This window comes from Myxocyprinus asiaticus, chromosome 2 (assembly GCF_019703515.2).
Source record: "Myxocyprinus asiaticus isolate MX2 ecotype Aquarium Trade chromosome 2, UBuf_Myxa_2, whole genome shotgun sequence".
Lineage (NCBI taxonomy): Eukaryota > Metazoa > Chordata > Actinopteri > Cypriniformes > Catostomidae > Myxocyprinus > Myxocyprinus asiaticus.
Window position 1 is genome coordinate 32287266 of NC_059345.1, and position 16715 is coordinate 32303980.

General features: G+C 41.9%; 1 protein-coding gene across 2 annotated transcripts in view; it reads left to right on the forward strand.

The window, feature by feature from the left end:
• Positions 1-16715, forward strand: part of LOC127455854 (12S rRNA N4-methylcytidine methyltransferase-like) — a 136043-nt gene that overhangs the window by 1799 nt on the left and 117529 nt on the right. The window lies entirely within an intron of this gene.

The window sequence follows — 16715 nt, forward strand, 5'->3', positions numbered from 1 at the left end:
GAACCAGGTATGCTTGAGGTCAGTATTAGGCTTCTGTTTTTGGTCCGTTTAGATGTCTTTGGTCCATGTTGCATTCATATATCAATCGAACCGCACCAGAGTTCGTTTGGAAGCGGACCGAGACCCACTATTCAGGGGGTCTCAATCCGCTTGTTTGGTGCGCACCAAGGTTCGGATGGCAGCGTTCACACTTGTTCAAATGAACTGCACTAACAGAGAAATTGTACCAGAGTTCGTTTTAATTGAACCAAACCTGCCAAGTGTGAACACACCCTTAGTAGACAGCATTTTGTGAAGCCATATTTAAATTGTTTGCATTTTTGGTCTTAAAAATACAGTCTGTGATTGTTGAGACTAAATATTTGTCCCACGTTTTTAAGCATGTAGGTGGTGATAGAGTAAATTTACAAACACATACACTGCATTCATGTTTTTTAAGAGCATTTATTATTGTCTAATACTAGATTGATTTTTGTTTTGAATCTGTAATGGAAATCTAAATTGATGGAGCACTTTACTAAGACCTAAGTCTAGTCATGAACTCAGGTTTCATTAGGTAAGGTAGTAAAATCTACATATGTCTCACTTTGAAGATTAAAATACCAAAGCATTTAACTTCAACCAAATATCTTATGCAATAAAAAATATTGGCACGTTTACCTTGTACCCAATATCTTATTGAATGGCAGTATCTAAGCAGAAAGAAATCATATGATTCGTGAAAGATTTAGATAGAAATAATTAATGAAGGAGACCATAACGTTTATCCTTTATAACTCCTACACAGGGTGCAACATTGGACTTCTGTGTTTGTGTATTTGTGTATGTATGTGGGAAAACCTGGAGGCGGAATGTTGACTTGTCATCGCCTCTGTGTTAACCACATGCCGTCTTGACAAGAAAAAAAATTTGCTCGTCACCAAAACTTTCAGGACTCCCGATTTGTTAACTGTCCCCTTTTGGGAAGGGTAGGGAAGTTAGCAGCGTGCTCACAGACCTTGGCTTACTTTAACGTGCTAGCAGACCAGATGGGCGTGAGTCAAAGGGCCGTCTGCTCTTGTGGGCAGCTTGAGATGGGCATTGCTGGGTTCTACAGCTCAAAGCATTGCTCTTGCATGTGGGGGCTCCGGGTCAGTGACTGAGTCACTGATGGCACCACCGTTGGCTTGTTGGCAGAACGTGGGGCGCCAAAGTACCGCACCACTCCTGACTAAGGTTTGCACCTCTTAACTTCACTTTCCGCCCATGGGCCAACTGGTGCAGACAGAGCTTGCCAAAGGCCTGCATTTAGCCAAATAATCAAATAAAATAATGAGACGGTCTGTTCTTCAGTAAGGAATGTATCTTGCAGATGTGTTATGTACGCAATGCCGCTTGGCTTGTTGGCAAAAGAACTTTAGGTGTTTGTAATGTTCAGTTGATTTAAATAATAGTTAAAGGATATACAGGTGCATCTCAATAAATTAGAATGTCGTGGAAAAGTTCATTTATTTCAGTAATTCAACTCAAATTGTGAAACTCGTGTATTAAATACATTCAGTGCACACAGACTGAAGTAGTTTAAGTCTTTGGTTCTTTTAATTGTGATGATTTTGGCTCACATTTAACAAAAACCCACCAATTCACTATCTCAAAAAATTAGAATACATCATAAGACCAATAAAAAAAACATTTTTAGGGAATTGTTGGCCTTCTGGAAAGTATGTTCATTTACTGTATATGTACTCAGTACTTGGTAGGGGCTCCTTTTGCTTTAATTACTGCCTCAATTCGGCGTGGCATGGAGGTGATCAGTTTGTGGCACTGCTGAGGTGGTATGGAAGCCCAGGTTTCTTTGACAGTGGCCTTCAGCTCATCTGCATTTTTTGGTCTCTTATTTCTCATTTTCCTCTTGACAGTACCCCATAGATTCTCTATGGGGTTCAGGTCTGGTGAGTTTGCTGGCCAGTCAAGCACACCAACACCATGGTCATTTAACCAACTTTTGGTGCTTTTGGCAGTGTGGGCAGGTGCCAAATCCTGCTGGAAAATGAAATCAGCATCTTTAAAAAGCTGGTCAGCAGAAGGAAGCCTGAAGTGCTCCAAAATTTCTTGGTAAACGGGTGCAGTGACTTTGGTTTTCAAAAAACACAATGGACCAACACCAGTAGATGACATTGCACCCCAGATCTTCACAGACTGTGGAAACTCAACACTGGACTTCAAGCAACTTGGGCTATGAGCTTCTCCACCCTTCCTCCAGACTCTAGGACCTTGGTTTCCAAATGAAATACAAAACTTGCTCTCATCTGAAAAGAGGACTTTGGACCACTGGGCAACAGTCCAGTTCTTCTTCTCCTTAGCCCAGGTAAGACGCCTCTGACGTTGTCTGTGGTTCAGGAGTGGCTTGACAAGAGGAATATGACAAATGTAGCCAAATTCCTTGACATGTCTGTGTGTGGTGGCTCTTGATGCCTTGACCCCAGCCTCAGTCCATTCCTTGTGAAGTTCACCCAAATTGTTGAATAGATTTTGCTTGACAATCATAAGGCTGCGGTTCTCTCGGTTGGTTGTGCATCTTTTTCTTCCACACTTTTTCCTTCCACTCAACTTTCTGTTAACATGCTTGGATACAGCACTCTGTGAACAGCCAGCTTCTTTGGCAATGAATGTTTGTGGCTTACCCTCCTTGTGAAGGGTGTCAATGATTGTCTTCTGGACAACTGTCAGATCAGCAGTCTTCCCCATGATTGTGTAGCCAAGTGAACCAAACTGAGAGACCATTTTGAAGGCTCAGGAAACCTTTGCAGGTGTTTTGAGTTGATTAGCTGATTGGCATGTCACCATATTCTAATTTTTTGAGATAGTGAATTGGTGGGTTTTTGTTAAATGTGAGCCAAAATCATCACAATTAAAAGAACCAAAGACTTAAACTACTTCAGTCTGTGTGCATTGAATTTATTTAATACACAAGTTTCACAATTTGAGTTGAATTACTGAAATAAATGAACTTTTCCACGACATTCTAATTTATTGAGATGCACCTGTAGACTACTTGAACAGTGTTATTTTTCTTCACAGTTTTTTTGAAAATACAAAAGCAATGTCAAATTATAAATGTTGGGCTGGCCCATAACAGTAAACTGATATATAGTGGAGAAATGTTATGTATATGTTACATCATGTTAATTTCAATACAAGGAATGATTTACAGCAGAAAATCCAAGATGCACTTTTATTGCCCTTACATTTACATGTACTAATGGTACAGGATATTTTTTGGGTCAAAAATTGTCTTCAGTGGTGGCTGACCTATACATTCATCCACGTTGGTTTATGACATATTTGCAATTAATTAATACAAAACATAATTACTTAATTGCATTTGATGTTTAGATTGGATAAGAGTTATTTTTAATAGATTCCATCTTATTTAATTATTTATGTGAAACAATTTGTTTGTCAAAATACCACATTTACTGTTACTACTGTAAAATCGTGATACATTTTAATAAAGGTGATGATGGGTGGTCGTGTGGCGCCATGCAAGGGTCGGACGTGTGAACAACGAGCTCTGCACACTTTGCTAATTTTTTATTATTTTTGTATCATAAACTGGTGAGATTCGATACACCCTGCTACATAACTGTTCTAAGAAGTCAACATGTCTCTGGAGATATTAAAGGACACTTACGTGCTCAAGCTGATACCTCAGATAGGCCCGCAGAACTCAGTTTGGACGGTGCGGCGGAAGAAATTCAGCGACAACTTGCGAGCATGTCTGTAATGCTGACGAAAGTCATATCGGACCTGGAGGATCTTGCTGTAATACGTCGATCGATTACAGCGATGGAGGCGAAATTCTCTGAGTTGGTTACAAGAATCGGGGACGTCGAGAGACGGATTGATTTTCTGGAGTCATCAGAGTGGGAATTAGCTGCTTATCCGCTAGCGACCAAGATAGACTTGGAATGCGTTTGGGAAAATTTGGAGGATTGGAGAATCGTAATCGGCGTAACAACGTCCGAATTCGACAAGAGAGAAACGTGATCAATTCAAGGAATGCAAGAAACTTTTACATCAATGGAAGATCGCTTTTGCACTGATGTTTCTGGCCAAACTGAGAATAGATACTAAGGATGGCCGCAAAATATTTACATGCCCACATCAAGCATTGTCTTTCATAGAGACAATGGGGTGAGTAAACCATTTGGTGTTTCTTACGTGGCCCCCAAGTGAGCTTGACTTGCTGAGCATACACTTGACTGTCTGAGGGAGCTGGGCGCCATTTTGTTTCTTTTTGTGCTGGCTCCGCCTAGTGGCTGGAGTTTGTTTTGTGTAGTAACGCTCCTTCAAGAATCTCTTACATCGACGGAGGATCGCTTTTGCACTGATGTTTCCGGCCAAATTGAGAATAGATATTAAGGATGGCTGCAAAATATTTACATGCCCACAACAACCAATGGCTTTCATAAAATTAAGGAACTGAGTAAGTCATGGTGTGTTTCTCATGTTGCCTCCAAGTTAGCTTGTCTTGCTGAACATACACTTGACTGTCTGAGGAAGCTGGGCGTTTTTTTTTTTTTGTTGTTGTTGTTTTTTTGTGCTGGTTACACCTAGTGGCTGGAGTTTGTTTTGTGGACTAATACTCCTTCGGGACAGTTGTGGATGAAACTGCTCGTTCTTAGTGCTTATGCCTCCTATTGACTGGAGTTTGTTTTGTGGAGTAATTTTTTGCAGGACATTGGAAGGATTAGGTCATCTGCTGCACTTACGAAACAGCCGGCTCACTGAACATTCGTTTGACTGCCCGAGGAAACTGAGCGTTTTCTGTTTTTTGTGCTGGTTCCACTAGAGGTTGGAGTTTGTTTGAGTTTGTTTTGTGGAGGAACACACCTTCGATACAGTTAGGGCTGCACCCTGATAGCTGACCAAAGGTTAGTCGATGAGAAGAGTCTTGGTCGCAGAAAAAACTCCACATAAAACCAACGAACACCGGTATTAGCGCTGGTTGGACGCTAGGTGGTACTATGCGGTAATTTTCATTAAGCAGCGTTAAATCAAAATACTTACACAAATGAAGACATAAAAACAATTATAAATGTAAAAATAATAATTATAATGATGATAATAATCACTGAAATATAAATCATGGTTCGAGGTGAACGTGTTTTTTTATTATTTTATGTTTTAATCACAGAGGTAGGCTATAGGCTGCAGAGTTGGTCACAATAAACTGCTCTGTGGAAATAAAGTGAACTGAACTCAAAACACCTCCTGAGCTGAGATGTCTGAGATCATTTGCAGCACTCATAGACGATACTGTTCTTGCAAAAAAATTAATGAAAAAAATCGGAAGACAGAAACAGAGAGTGAGAACCGTTTAGATGCGTGTGTTCCACGAGACTGCACGCCTCCATATCAGCGCATCATACATGCGCATAGATAGCTTTTCTGTCATCTTTCTTAATAATGTAATAAAGTGTTTCTTCAAGCGCGTGTCTATGTGTCTACGGGCAAATTATTTGTGATATTAATTTGATAATAATAGCCTAATAATAATAATTTAATACATGGGAAAACGCGCCAAATATCGTCTTGACATTGTCAAAGGCATCAGCTATTGGCGATCACTCTGACCATCGTCGATCCCCGAGATCATTGTCTGTCAGCACAACCCTAATGTGCATTTCTCTCTATAAATTAAATAAATGTTCAGACAGTCTCCATGCTGGTTTTTCCGACACATTCAGGATCATTACAGCTTTTGCCTGTGTCACTGCGGCTCGCTTCGTGTGCACTTGTAAAATTTATATTTGAAATACTCGTTAGTATTTCTCTGTAATGTAGAACAGTGTTAGCAATGTTACTTATGTGAGGGGGAAGTCACCAACTGGCCCAAGGACGGTATCCAGTGGCGTGGCTGAAGGTCTCCTGCGTGTTCTGTCTTATTGTGCGTGACATTAAATAATACTTTGATTATTTGATTTGAGTTCCATGTTTTATTAATCTTATCATTAATTCTTTTCTTTAAACCTATCTCAGCCCCCCACATACCAAGTCGTAAATCTTACTGATAAAAACCGCGCCAAAATCAAACAAAGGGAGTCCAAAACAGACTACAAATCCCATGAAGCCTTGCTCACTAAAGGATCGAACTCTCAACTCCTATTGGGTGAGGCACACAACAGAACGCACCTCAACCATGACATCATCAGGAGTAGAAATACCTCTGAAATGCTTCCGGGATTTGCTTCCAGCAACTTTGCTCGCCGTGTATAGACGCAGCTCATCGCTGCTCTCAGGTGCAACCTCGTGGCACAAGGAAGTAACATCCGACTTGAAACTGTGGCCATACAATCTCCATCTCGCTGGATGAGTTGAGATTACTCTGTGTTCAACCGAACACGCTAACGGATCCGAAGGAGACCGCTGAGCAATCCACATCTTCATCCGTTTGCCTGCAGAAGTGAAGAGATGAAAGATTTCTCTTCCATCTTCAATCAAGTCGACGTTTCTGATTTCTAAGCCAGCCCGCCGAGAATCAGCAGCCGTACTGCCCGCCGACAGAGCGAGGAACAGAGCCTCCCGTCATCACCCAAGCCTCGAGGAACCGAGTCTGAGTTAAAGGACGGATGAACACACATTCTGCATCCTCATGTGATTCAAGTAAGAGGTTTATGTCTGGGCAGAGATAGAATATTATAGTGTGTTATTCTTGTGTTTCAAGGTTTTTGCTTGGACAGTTTACGGACCGCCATGTCCGCTCATTATTAATATTCAGGGTATTAATTATCACAAATTTGATTTGCTGTATTGTGGTCCAACCACAGTGGGCTGTTGTGCATTTCCGCCATCGCGGGTGAGACCGTCAAACTGAGTTTATCCATTAAAGAATCAAAGAAAGCGGGACTGTTTACGAGTGGTCCACCACGTCTCTGAGTGATAAACTAACAGCTGCTTTCTCTCCCACGATCGCGAAATCGGCTTTGGGGCCGTCACTTAATTCTCTCTCTCTCTCTCTCTCTCATTCTAACCACACACGACCCCTCACAAACATTCTGGCACACATTTTTGGCTCATAGATAGCTTCGTAATAAAGCTCAGCTTTGTCCCTAAGCTATCGTACAAGCGGATACATGCGGTAACTGGTAGATGCCATTGACTGGTTTCTCTCCGCCCAGATTCGCGGCCATATTCCCTGGCCGGAAGTCTCGCGTGACATACTCTCCACGAGAGTCACGTCCGCCATTTTGTGCGCGTCCCTCCTTATACACACACACACACACACACACACACACAGACTCGCTCTCACACACACACACCCTCATGTGTTATAGGATTATTTTGATTTCCATTGTAGGGCTTTACCGGTTGTTTAGATCAGTGTTACTATCAGAAATAATGAATAATTATTTCTGTAGTTATTAATTAATATTTAAATTAATTAATTGGATATAACTCATTAAAACCTCATATGGGACTCCAGTAAATGTAGTGTGCTACGTTTAGGAGCAAGTTTGGTTATTAGCAATAATTAATAATTATCAAAGATAATTATTAATTATTAAAATCAATAGAACATTGATGAGAATCAGTGTTAGCTTTTTTTAATTCTTTAAATCAACAATTATCAAAGATAATCGTTAATTGTTAACATCGATGAAACATTAATTAAAATTAACACTAGCTTATTGATCATTCAAATTCAATCAAAGATAATTATCAATTATCAAAAATCAATAGAATATTAATAAGGATTAACATTGACGGGGCACCACCCTGGAATCAGGGACTAATAACCGAATATTAAAACAGTCTCAATATTAGATTGTTTTCTTAGGAAAATCGGCATCCGAAGAATATCGATTTTCGGGGAAAAAACAATGAATGAAGGTTTGAATCCGAGCACTGACATCCCGTCAGCATGACACAGGTGTATGCAAAACAAACCAAAACCCTTCTCTTTGTAATATAAACAAAAGTTTATTTATGCAGTAATGTCAATTAATAATTAATACAATGCAGTCAATAAACTTCTGACTTACAACTACAAACTAAACAGTGATATGATTAGATATGGAAATAAAAATAATTCTATAACACATAGGGTGTGTGTGTGTGACAGTGTGTGTGTAAGGAGGGACGCGCACAAAATAGCGGACGTGACTCTCGTGGAGAGTATGTCACGCGAGACTTCCGGCCAGGGAATATGACCACGAACGGGGGCGGAGATGGTGTCTACCAGTTACCGCGTATATCCGCTTGTACGATAGCTTAGGGACAAAGCTGGGCTTTAGCATTTAAGCTATCTACGAGCCAAAATGTGTGCCAGAATGTTTGTGAGGGGTCACGTGCCTGCGTGTGTGTGTGTGTGTGTGTGTGTGTGTGTGTGTGTGTGTGTGTGTGGTTAGTACGAGAGAGAGAGAGAAGTGACAGCCCTAAGCTGATTTCGCGATCGTGGGAGAGAAAGCAGCTGTTTAGTTCATCGCTCAGAGATGCGGTGGACGGCTCGTAAACAGTCCCGCGTACTTTGACTATTTAGTGGATGAACTCAGATGCTGTCTCACCCGCGTTGGCGAAATTTGCACAACAATCCAATTTGGTTGGACCACAATACAGCAAAACAAATTTGTGATAATTAATACCCTGAGTATTAATAATGAGCGGACATGGCGGTCCGTAAACTGTACAAGCAAAAACCTTGAAACACAAGAATAACACACTATAATATTCTATCTCTGCCCAGACGTAACCTCTTACTTGAATCGCATGAGGACACAGGTAGAATGTGTTTTCCTCTGTCCTTTAACTTTGACCCGGTTCCTTGAGGCTCGTGTGATGACGGGAGGCCGTTTCCTCGCTCTGTCGGCAGGCGGTAAGGCTGTTGATTCTCGGCGGGCTGGCGGAGAACTCAGAAATGTCGACTTGATTGAAGATGGAAGAGAAATCTTTAATCTCTTCACTTCTGTAGGTCAACGGATGAAGATGCGAATTGCTCAGCGGTCTCCTTCGGATCTGTTAGAGTGTTCGGTTGAACACAGAGTAATCTCAACTCGTCCAGCGAGATGGAGATTGTATGGCTACAGTTTCAAGTCGGACATTACTTCCTTGTGCCACGAGGTTGCACCTGAGAGCAGCAAAAAGCTACGTCCGTATTCGGTGAATTAAGTCGCTGGAAGCGAAATCTTTAAGCATTTCAGAATTATTTCAACTCCTGATGATGTCATGTTCGAGGGACGTTCTGTTGTGTGCCTCATCCAATAGGAGTCGAGAGTTCGATCCTCCAGTGAGCAAGGCTTCCTGGATTTGTAGTCTGTTTTGGACTCCCTTTGTTTGATTTTGGCACGATTTTTTTATCAGTAAAATTTACGACATGGAATGTGTGGGGGCTGAGTTAGGTTTTATGACTTGTGTTAGGCCTGCCTTTGTCTTCTGTCTGAATACATGAGTCCCAACACTCCCCCCTTTGTTCTGAAGAGTTGGTTGTTGTCTAACATCTTTAGAGCAACTGAAGGGCCGAACAGTTCTTGTCGGTTCACAGTAACCTGTGGGTTATGCCATCCATGTATTCCTGATAGGAAAGAAAAAATGGTTGCACAGTCCATACAGTTCATTAGAGTTCACAGAGTCTTTATCGTCTGGACAGAGATTGAGGCACATCTGGGCATAGAACTTCTAGCTAATTCTAAAACTACATTCATCACACATAAACATTTCAAGTTATTGGAAGGCACAGCATTAACCATAACACAATCCTTTGTTGTTCTTTGGTCATAACACAGAATCAATGTAGAACTTGACATTGGTTACTAGGAACAAAATGTTAGAGGAAAGGAGGGTTAAAGGTTAAAAGGCTTATCCTTGGAAATGATGGGGTTAACCTGTGGGATGGGCTCAGACTGGTGTGTAAAACACGGCTGTATGAGAAGTGAGTCCAGTCTGGCCTGTAGGTGTTGAATGTACCTGTACATGGCGTGAGCAATAATTGCAATGATGATCCAACCACTAAGGAGGAGCCAGAGGGCAACCAAACTGATAGGGTGTTCTCAGTAAGATGAAGATCTGCTTATGTGACTATGAAATATAGTGGTCGAGCCAGTTGGTTTGAGACTGAACTTCACTAATTCTATCCCTTCAGCCTGAAGCTGCTTTTGAAGGGTGTCATCAACGGTGAGGCTGTGACCTCTAAATGGGTCCATGATCTCAATTTCTGCGTCATTTTTGTCGACGTTGAGATGATGGAGGACAATATCGTCAATGTGCACGATGGCTCTTTGGGGAACCGTTAAGAACACCGTTTGGTTTGGTAGCCTTAGTTTAGTGGCCTTAGCTTAGTGGCTGTATCATGGCAGTCGTATGACTTCGGTGGCTGGTGTGTTAACGAGCCAGCGACTGCCTGCTCGCTCTACCTTTGTCTCTGTTCCTTCATCTTTGATGGACATGCTACCGTGACACTTGTTCAGGGAGGTAGTTAGTCACCTCTCTAACAAAGGGGTTGCGTTTTGACAAACCCAATGAATGTACTTTGTCTTGGTACACATGTTTAGGTTAGGGATAAAGTAGAGCGAGGGGTCCTCATCATGGTAGGTGAGTGTTGGTGGTGTTTTGAGGTGAATGTGTGCTTTACCTCTCTGAAAACTAACATTAAATACAGATTTTAGTCTATATATATTCTGCCTATGACGGTAGATTGAGGATAAATCCTATTTTGAGGTTCTGAGGATTTACATGGATTGGAATTTCAATGCCAAAACTATATGCCAAGTGTATCTGTGAAGGTTGCACAATGGAGATGGTAGCAGATCTAAGGATTTGTTCGACAAGGTCTAGGGAGACCAGGTAAGCTGGAATCCTTCCACCTACACTCAGACTGTTGACTGAGGAGCTAATTTCCTTGAGGTCCTGCATTAGATCTCTAACGATACACGCATAAGTTGTTTTCTCTGACAAAGTCCCTAAAGCGTGCAAAGTGTTATTGATAAGAACGGATTGCAAATTTACAGTGACTATAGTACCCTGAAGGGTTTTACTCAGGCCCTGAAATTGTTCTTATTGGAGTCGTCGTCTCTGCTGGATTTTTGGACGATGGCGACATGTGCATCTAAAGCTGGCGAACTGTTTTCTGGACCATATGGTCTCGGTATGTCAAACTGAGCCCACATGTGTCCATGACGGCAGTCAATGAGCGGAGCCAATCGGTTCAGTAGGTCCTGGCCAACTAACAGTGGTTCCGTATTAATGGGACATATGTAAACAGGGTCTGTTAGCATCATCCCTTGAAAGGTGTCAATCCAGGCCCATTTGTGATAGACGACCTATCTTGCGTGTATCTTGTGATGCTTACGTTGTAGGTCTCTGTCTATTATGGTTTGCCAAGGGAGAGCTTTGCTCTAGCCACCTCTGCGAAGGTGTTGGAACCCATTAGACTATTTCGGAACCGGTGTCGAGTAGTGTGTGGGAGCTGAATGACCCATGTGTCAGGCGTTGCCCTTACGGTACAGATCGCCCAAGAAGGTCAGAAAAGGAGGGTGTGGCATGTTAGGAGTGACTGTTTTGGGGAGCAACTTCGACACTGTTCCCCTTTTCCCGACCTACAAAGTAAACTTTGGCGTTAACGGGAGGGGGTACATCGTCTAGTCGTACTGACGGGTTTTCAGTGCCGTGTTCCTTTGAGGAGGTCGACGGACCTGGTGAACAACGGAGCACGTCGAGCTTGGTTACTAACTCAGTCAAGCGTCTCCTTATATCCTCCATTTCCTCTCTCAAATCTTGTTCTCTGAGGGGATTTGAAACCTTGCCTACCCACTCACCTTCTTGTTTGGGTTTTCGTTCGAAACGCGCATTTGTTTTCGGCCGGCGAAAGTTTTGTTGTTTAGGCCTGCCGTGACCCTGGGGGTGTGTCTGGTCACCACCCCCCTGGTTCTGTTGCCTACCGTGCTGGCGGGGTGATCGGCGCCTTTGGGGTCCTGTTCTAGCATTCACCTTAACGCGAGGCATTTTGTTGCCTTCAAGCGCTAGGTCTGCACATTCTGAGGCTTGGATCCCCAGGGCTCTGGCGTCACCTTCATGCCCTCGGGCAAGGCACACGCATCTCCCGTGCCAGTTGCGCGTACTTTCTGATTTCCTGCATGGTGGGGTTGCCCATTCTGCAGTGCATCGTGATGTCATATCGCACACACTCGTGGAGGTTGTGAAGGAAAAGAAACTTGAAAGCTCGTTCCTCCTCCAGACCTGGTTCGTTACTTCCTTGGAAGTACGTGGTTCTCAGGCGTCTATAATATTCACGCGGAGGCTCGTGCCTCTTCTGGGTGATGGCGAAAGCAGCTATGGTAGCGGAGGCTTCATCGATATACAGCGAATACTCCTCACGTAGGGCGTTACACAGAGCTGAGTAGCGGTTTCGTGTACCAGTCGGTAGCGTTTCCATGAATGCATGGACACTCCTTACTGTGGTCTTCCATATAAGCTTGAGTTTTTCACGCGACGAAGCGTTAAGCAAGTCAATCAGGCAGTGCTCAATTTCCCTAAGATAATTGTCGATGTTTGAATCTTGATTACTTGGGTCAAAGCGTTCTATGTCCCCTGCGAGGGACTCGAGTTGTCAGATGCGCAAGCGTTGGTGTCGGTATGACCACGGGTCGTCCGAGTCATTCAAAACTTCATAGTCACTCGGATCGCTATAGCGATGAGGACGACTTCCTTCCCTTCGTGGTGGGGAAGGAGTCCAGTCAACGCGTGGGGGTGGACCCCGGGTTGCATACAGCTCCCTGGCTAATGGGATCTTCGAGCCACTTACACCACTCTGGGCTTGAAAATAATTGTCCCCCCTTCGTGGTGTGGAATCAGTCAGTTTGAAATGCAAGGTGACGTGACTGAAAACTGACTGAGGAGGGCAACTGTAAGGAGGGGCACCTGCATCCAACCAGCAAGCCGCTGGAGGAGTTTGAAAGGTGTCTTGGAGTACGAAGTCAGAGACTGTACCACTAGGGGCAGCTCGGCTCCTAGCGTGTGTCCCTGGGTTTCTCAGGGGCACATTTCTATGCGTTGCACTAAAAAGGCGGCCCTCTTCTATGTCAGATGTTGTGCTGTGTGTTTCAGCTGCACTTACCTGATCTGACTCTACTTTTAGCTGGGCAGCTTGAAGCTGCCTGCGCAGGGTTTCGTTTTCCTCCTGCATCCGGCATTATCTTCCTGTGCCTGGACTTTCTCAGCTTGAGTGCACCTAAAGTCTTGGTGCAGGCTGAAATTTTCCCTCTGCACCGCTTGGTAGCTGCTCTGCAGCTGGGCGAGCTGGGCCTGGTGCTCGGTGGTTTGCAGTTGGGTTTTGCGGTGATGAAGAAGGAACATTTGGCCCACTAGGTCCAGGATTGTGCGCACTGGCTTCCCAACCGGGTTGTTGACATAATCAACTAGTTCCTGCAATGCTTCATCACAACGACTAATATTGTAGCCGTTAAGGTTATTTCTCTCCTCTATGGAGAGACGGAGGACAGCAGCAACTACATTTTGCAGTGCTGGGTCGACTAACCTCTGTGGAGCTTCAGCTCCAGTCACGCAGGGCGATTGGTGACTCATTTTACTGGGGCCGTAAAAATTCTTGTGATAGTAGCTCTGACAGCTTGTTGTTTTACAGTTGATATAATGCTAACACGAAAGCACAGTTGAGAGGCTTCGACCTGTGGCTTACGGTCTACTGTTATGTAATGTGCAAATTTCATTGTGTTCTCTCTTTGGTGGACATCAATGAAGTGACTTGGCACCTCTCTGTAACATTTAGATGAAAGCGTTAGGAGTTAATTAACAACAACAGCAGATTTTAAGCAGACTATAGTAAATTTACCAACCCCTAATTCAGTCTTAAGAGCATTTTCACACCACACTGGCTTATGTTTGGCAGGTTTTGAGAAGTAAATTGTCAAACAGAACCAAACTTTGAAGTAAGGATTCAAGTTATTACTTTGGATTCTTATGCATACACACTGTGACAGAACTGGCACGTAGGATGCCTCACACGGGGCACCAATTATTATGTAGGGCTTTACCGGTTGTTTAGATCAGTGTTACTATCAGAAATAATGAATAATTATTTCTGTAGTTATTAATTAATATTTAAATTAATTAATTGGATCTAACTCATTAAAACCTCATATGGGACTCCAGTAAATGTAGTGTGCTATGTTTAGGAGCAAGTTTGATTATTAGCAATAATTAATAATTATCAAAGATAATTATTAATTATTAAAATCAATAGAACATTGATGAGAATCAATGTTAGCTTTTTTTTAATCCTTTAAATCAACAATTATCAAAGATAATCGTTAATTGTTAACATCAATGAAACATTAATTAAAATTAATACTAGCTTATTGATCATTCAAATTCAATCAAAGATAATTATCAATCATCAAAAATCAATAGACTATTAATAAGGATTAACATTGATGGGGCACCACCCTGGAATCAGGGACTAATAACCGAATATTAAAACAGTCTCAATATTAGATTGTTTTCTTAGGAAAATCGGCATCCGAAGAATATCGATTTTCGGGGAAAAAACAATGAATGAAGGTTTGAATCCGAGCACTGACATCCCGTTAGCATGACACAGGTGTATGCAAAACAAACCAAAACCCTTCTCTTTGTAATATAAACAAAAGTTTATTTATGCAGTAATGTCAATTAATAATTAATACAATGCAGTCAATAAACTTCCGACTTACCTTATATGAGGTTTTAATGAGTTAGATTCAACTAATTAATTTAAATATTAATTAATAACTAAAGAAATAATTCTTAATTATTTCTGATAATAACACTGATCTAAACAACCAGTAAAGCCCTACAGAAGGAAAGTTATTTATTTTCTTAAACGTAAGAAATATTGTGTTTCTTCAAGAAACGCATCTTTCCCCGCAGGAAGCTGAAAAATTTGGCAAGATAGGGGGTGGACATGTTTTTTTTAGTGCTTACTCAAGTAAGAGCAGGGGAGTCATTACATTGATAAGCAAACATCTACAATTCAAATGTCTCAAACAGAGTAAAGATAAATTAGGGAGAATCATTATTGTTTTGGCAGAAATTCAGGGGCAATGGTTGATTCTGGCTAATATTTACGCACCTAACGCTGATGATCAGGGTTTCTTTTATAGATCTTGAAGGGTGTAATGGACTCGACATGGAGGTGAAGGTAGAATCCATATGCAAGAATTTTATTACAATCAGCAGACAAATCCAAGACACAAGGCATAGACGTAATCATTGAAGCAGGCAAAGTAGTCATTACAAAGGTAATCAGTCCAACCAGGCAAACAGAGCAAAACAGTAATCCAAAATCGGTAATCTAGTAAAGCAGGAACAATGGTCATAACAAGTAGGCAATAATCAGGCAATGAAAATAACGCTTGGTAAGGCAGTGAAACTGGCAATACTTCGCAAAGTCATAATGGAAGAGCATGGCTATTTATATGGTTCAAACAGGAAGGAACCATAGAAGAAATAGTACAGTGTCAGTATTCGGGAGAGGGCTCCCTCTTGTGGTCGGCTGAAGGGATACCAGCCTCATTCGTTACAAAGGTATGTTGCAAACCGTTGGCACCCCTCATGATATTATATTGGGAGGATACTTTAATCTATATTTTAATGAAGCAAAAGTGTGCAAGCCCCCTAGAGCAACATTGATGCTTCACAGGATGTGTAAAAATCTTGGTCTTACAGATATTGGAGACTTCTAAACCCATCTCGGGGGACTATAACATTTTTTCATCAGTCCATAAGATTTACTCTAGAATAGATTTTTTTACCTCATTTCATCTGTTGATTACTCAATTGGAAACATCTTAGTCTCAGATCATGCCCCGGTGAGTTTAGAGGTGTTGCCACATATGGAGAAAAATAAATTATATAGTTTGCGCTTTAATGTATCCCTTTTGCAAAATCCTGATTTTCAACAAATGTTAAAAGCTGAAATCAATGTTTATATGGAGACCAACTGGTCCTCAGTATCCTATGTGGGTGTGGCTTGGGAGGCACTTAAGGCAGTTCTTAGGGGTTGGATCATACAGTATGCCTCATTCATCAAAAATCCAAAGCACGAGGACTCATGAAATTGGAAGGGAATATTACAAGTGCCGGGGCAGAGCTGAAGCACCGAATGTCGTCTGATGGCCTTAGAGAATTGACCCAATTGAAATACAGATGTAATACTATTTTGTCACGGAAGGTGGAGTTTTAGCTATTGAGGGCAAGACTGTCATACTTTGAGTCGTGGGACAAAGCAGGGAAGCTAAAACAGAGAGTGTCTTTTTCTACCATTCCCTCAGTGAAATCTGCTGGTGGTGAAATTTTTTACCTCTGCCATTGATATTAATAATGCTTTTAAAGAATTCTACCTTGATATTTATAGTTCCACATCTTCATCTACTGATGAGAATATTAGAAATATTGTGGAACAATTAGAATTCCCTAAACTGACGACTGAGCAAAAATTTTTTCTTGATTCTGAGATAACCTTAGGAGCTTGGTGAGGTAATTAAGGCCTTGCCTACAGGCAAGGCTCTGGGGCCAGATGGCTTTGTGGCTGAGTTTTTTAGATCTTATGCTACAGAACTGGCTCCACTTTTGTTAGAAATTTATACAGAATCATTAAAGAATGGAAAGCTTCCACCAACCATGACACAAGCACGGATCAGTATGATTCTTAAAAAGGACAAAGATCCAAGCAAGTGTAAGAGTTA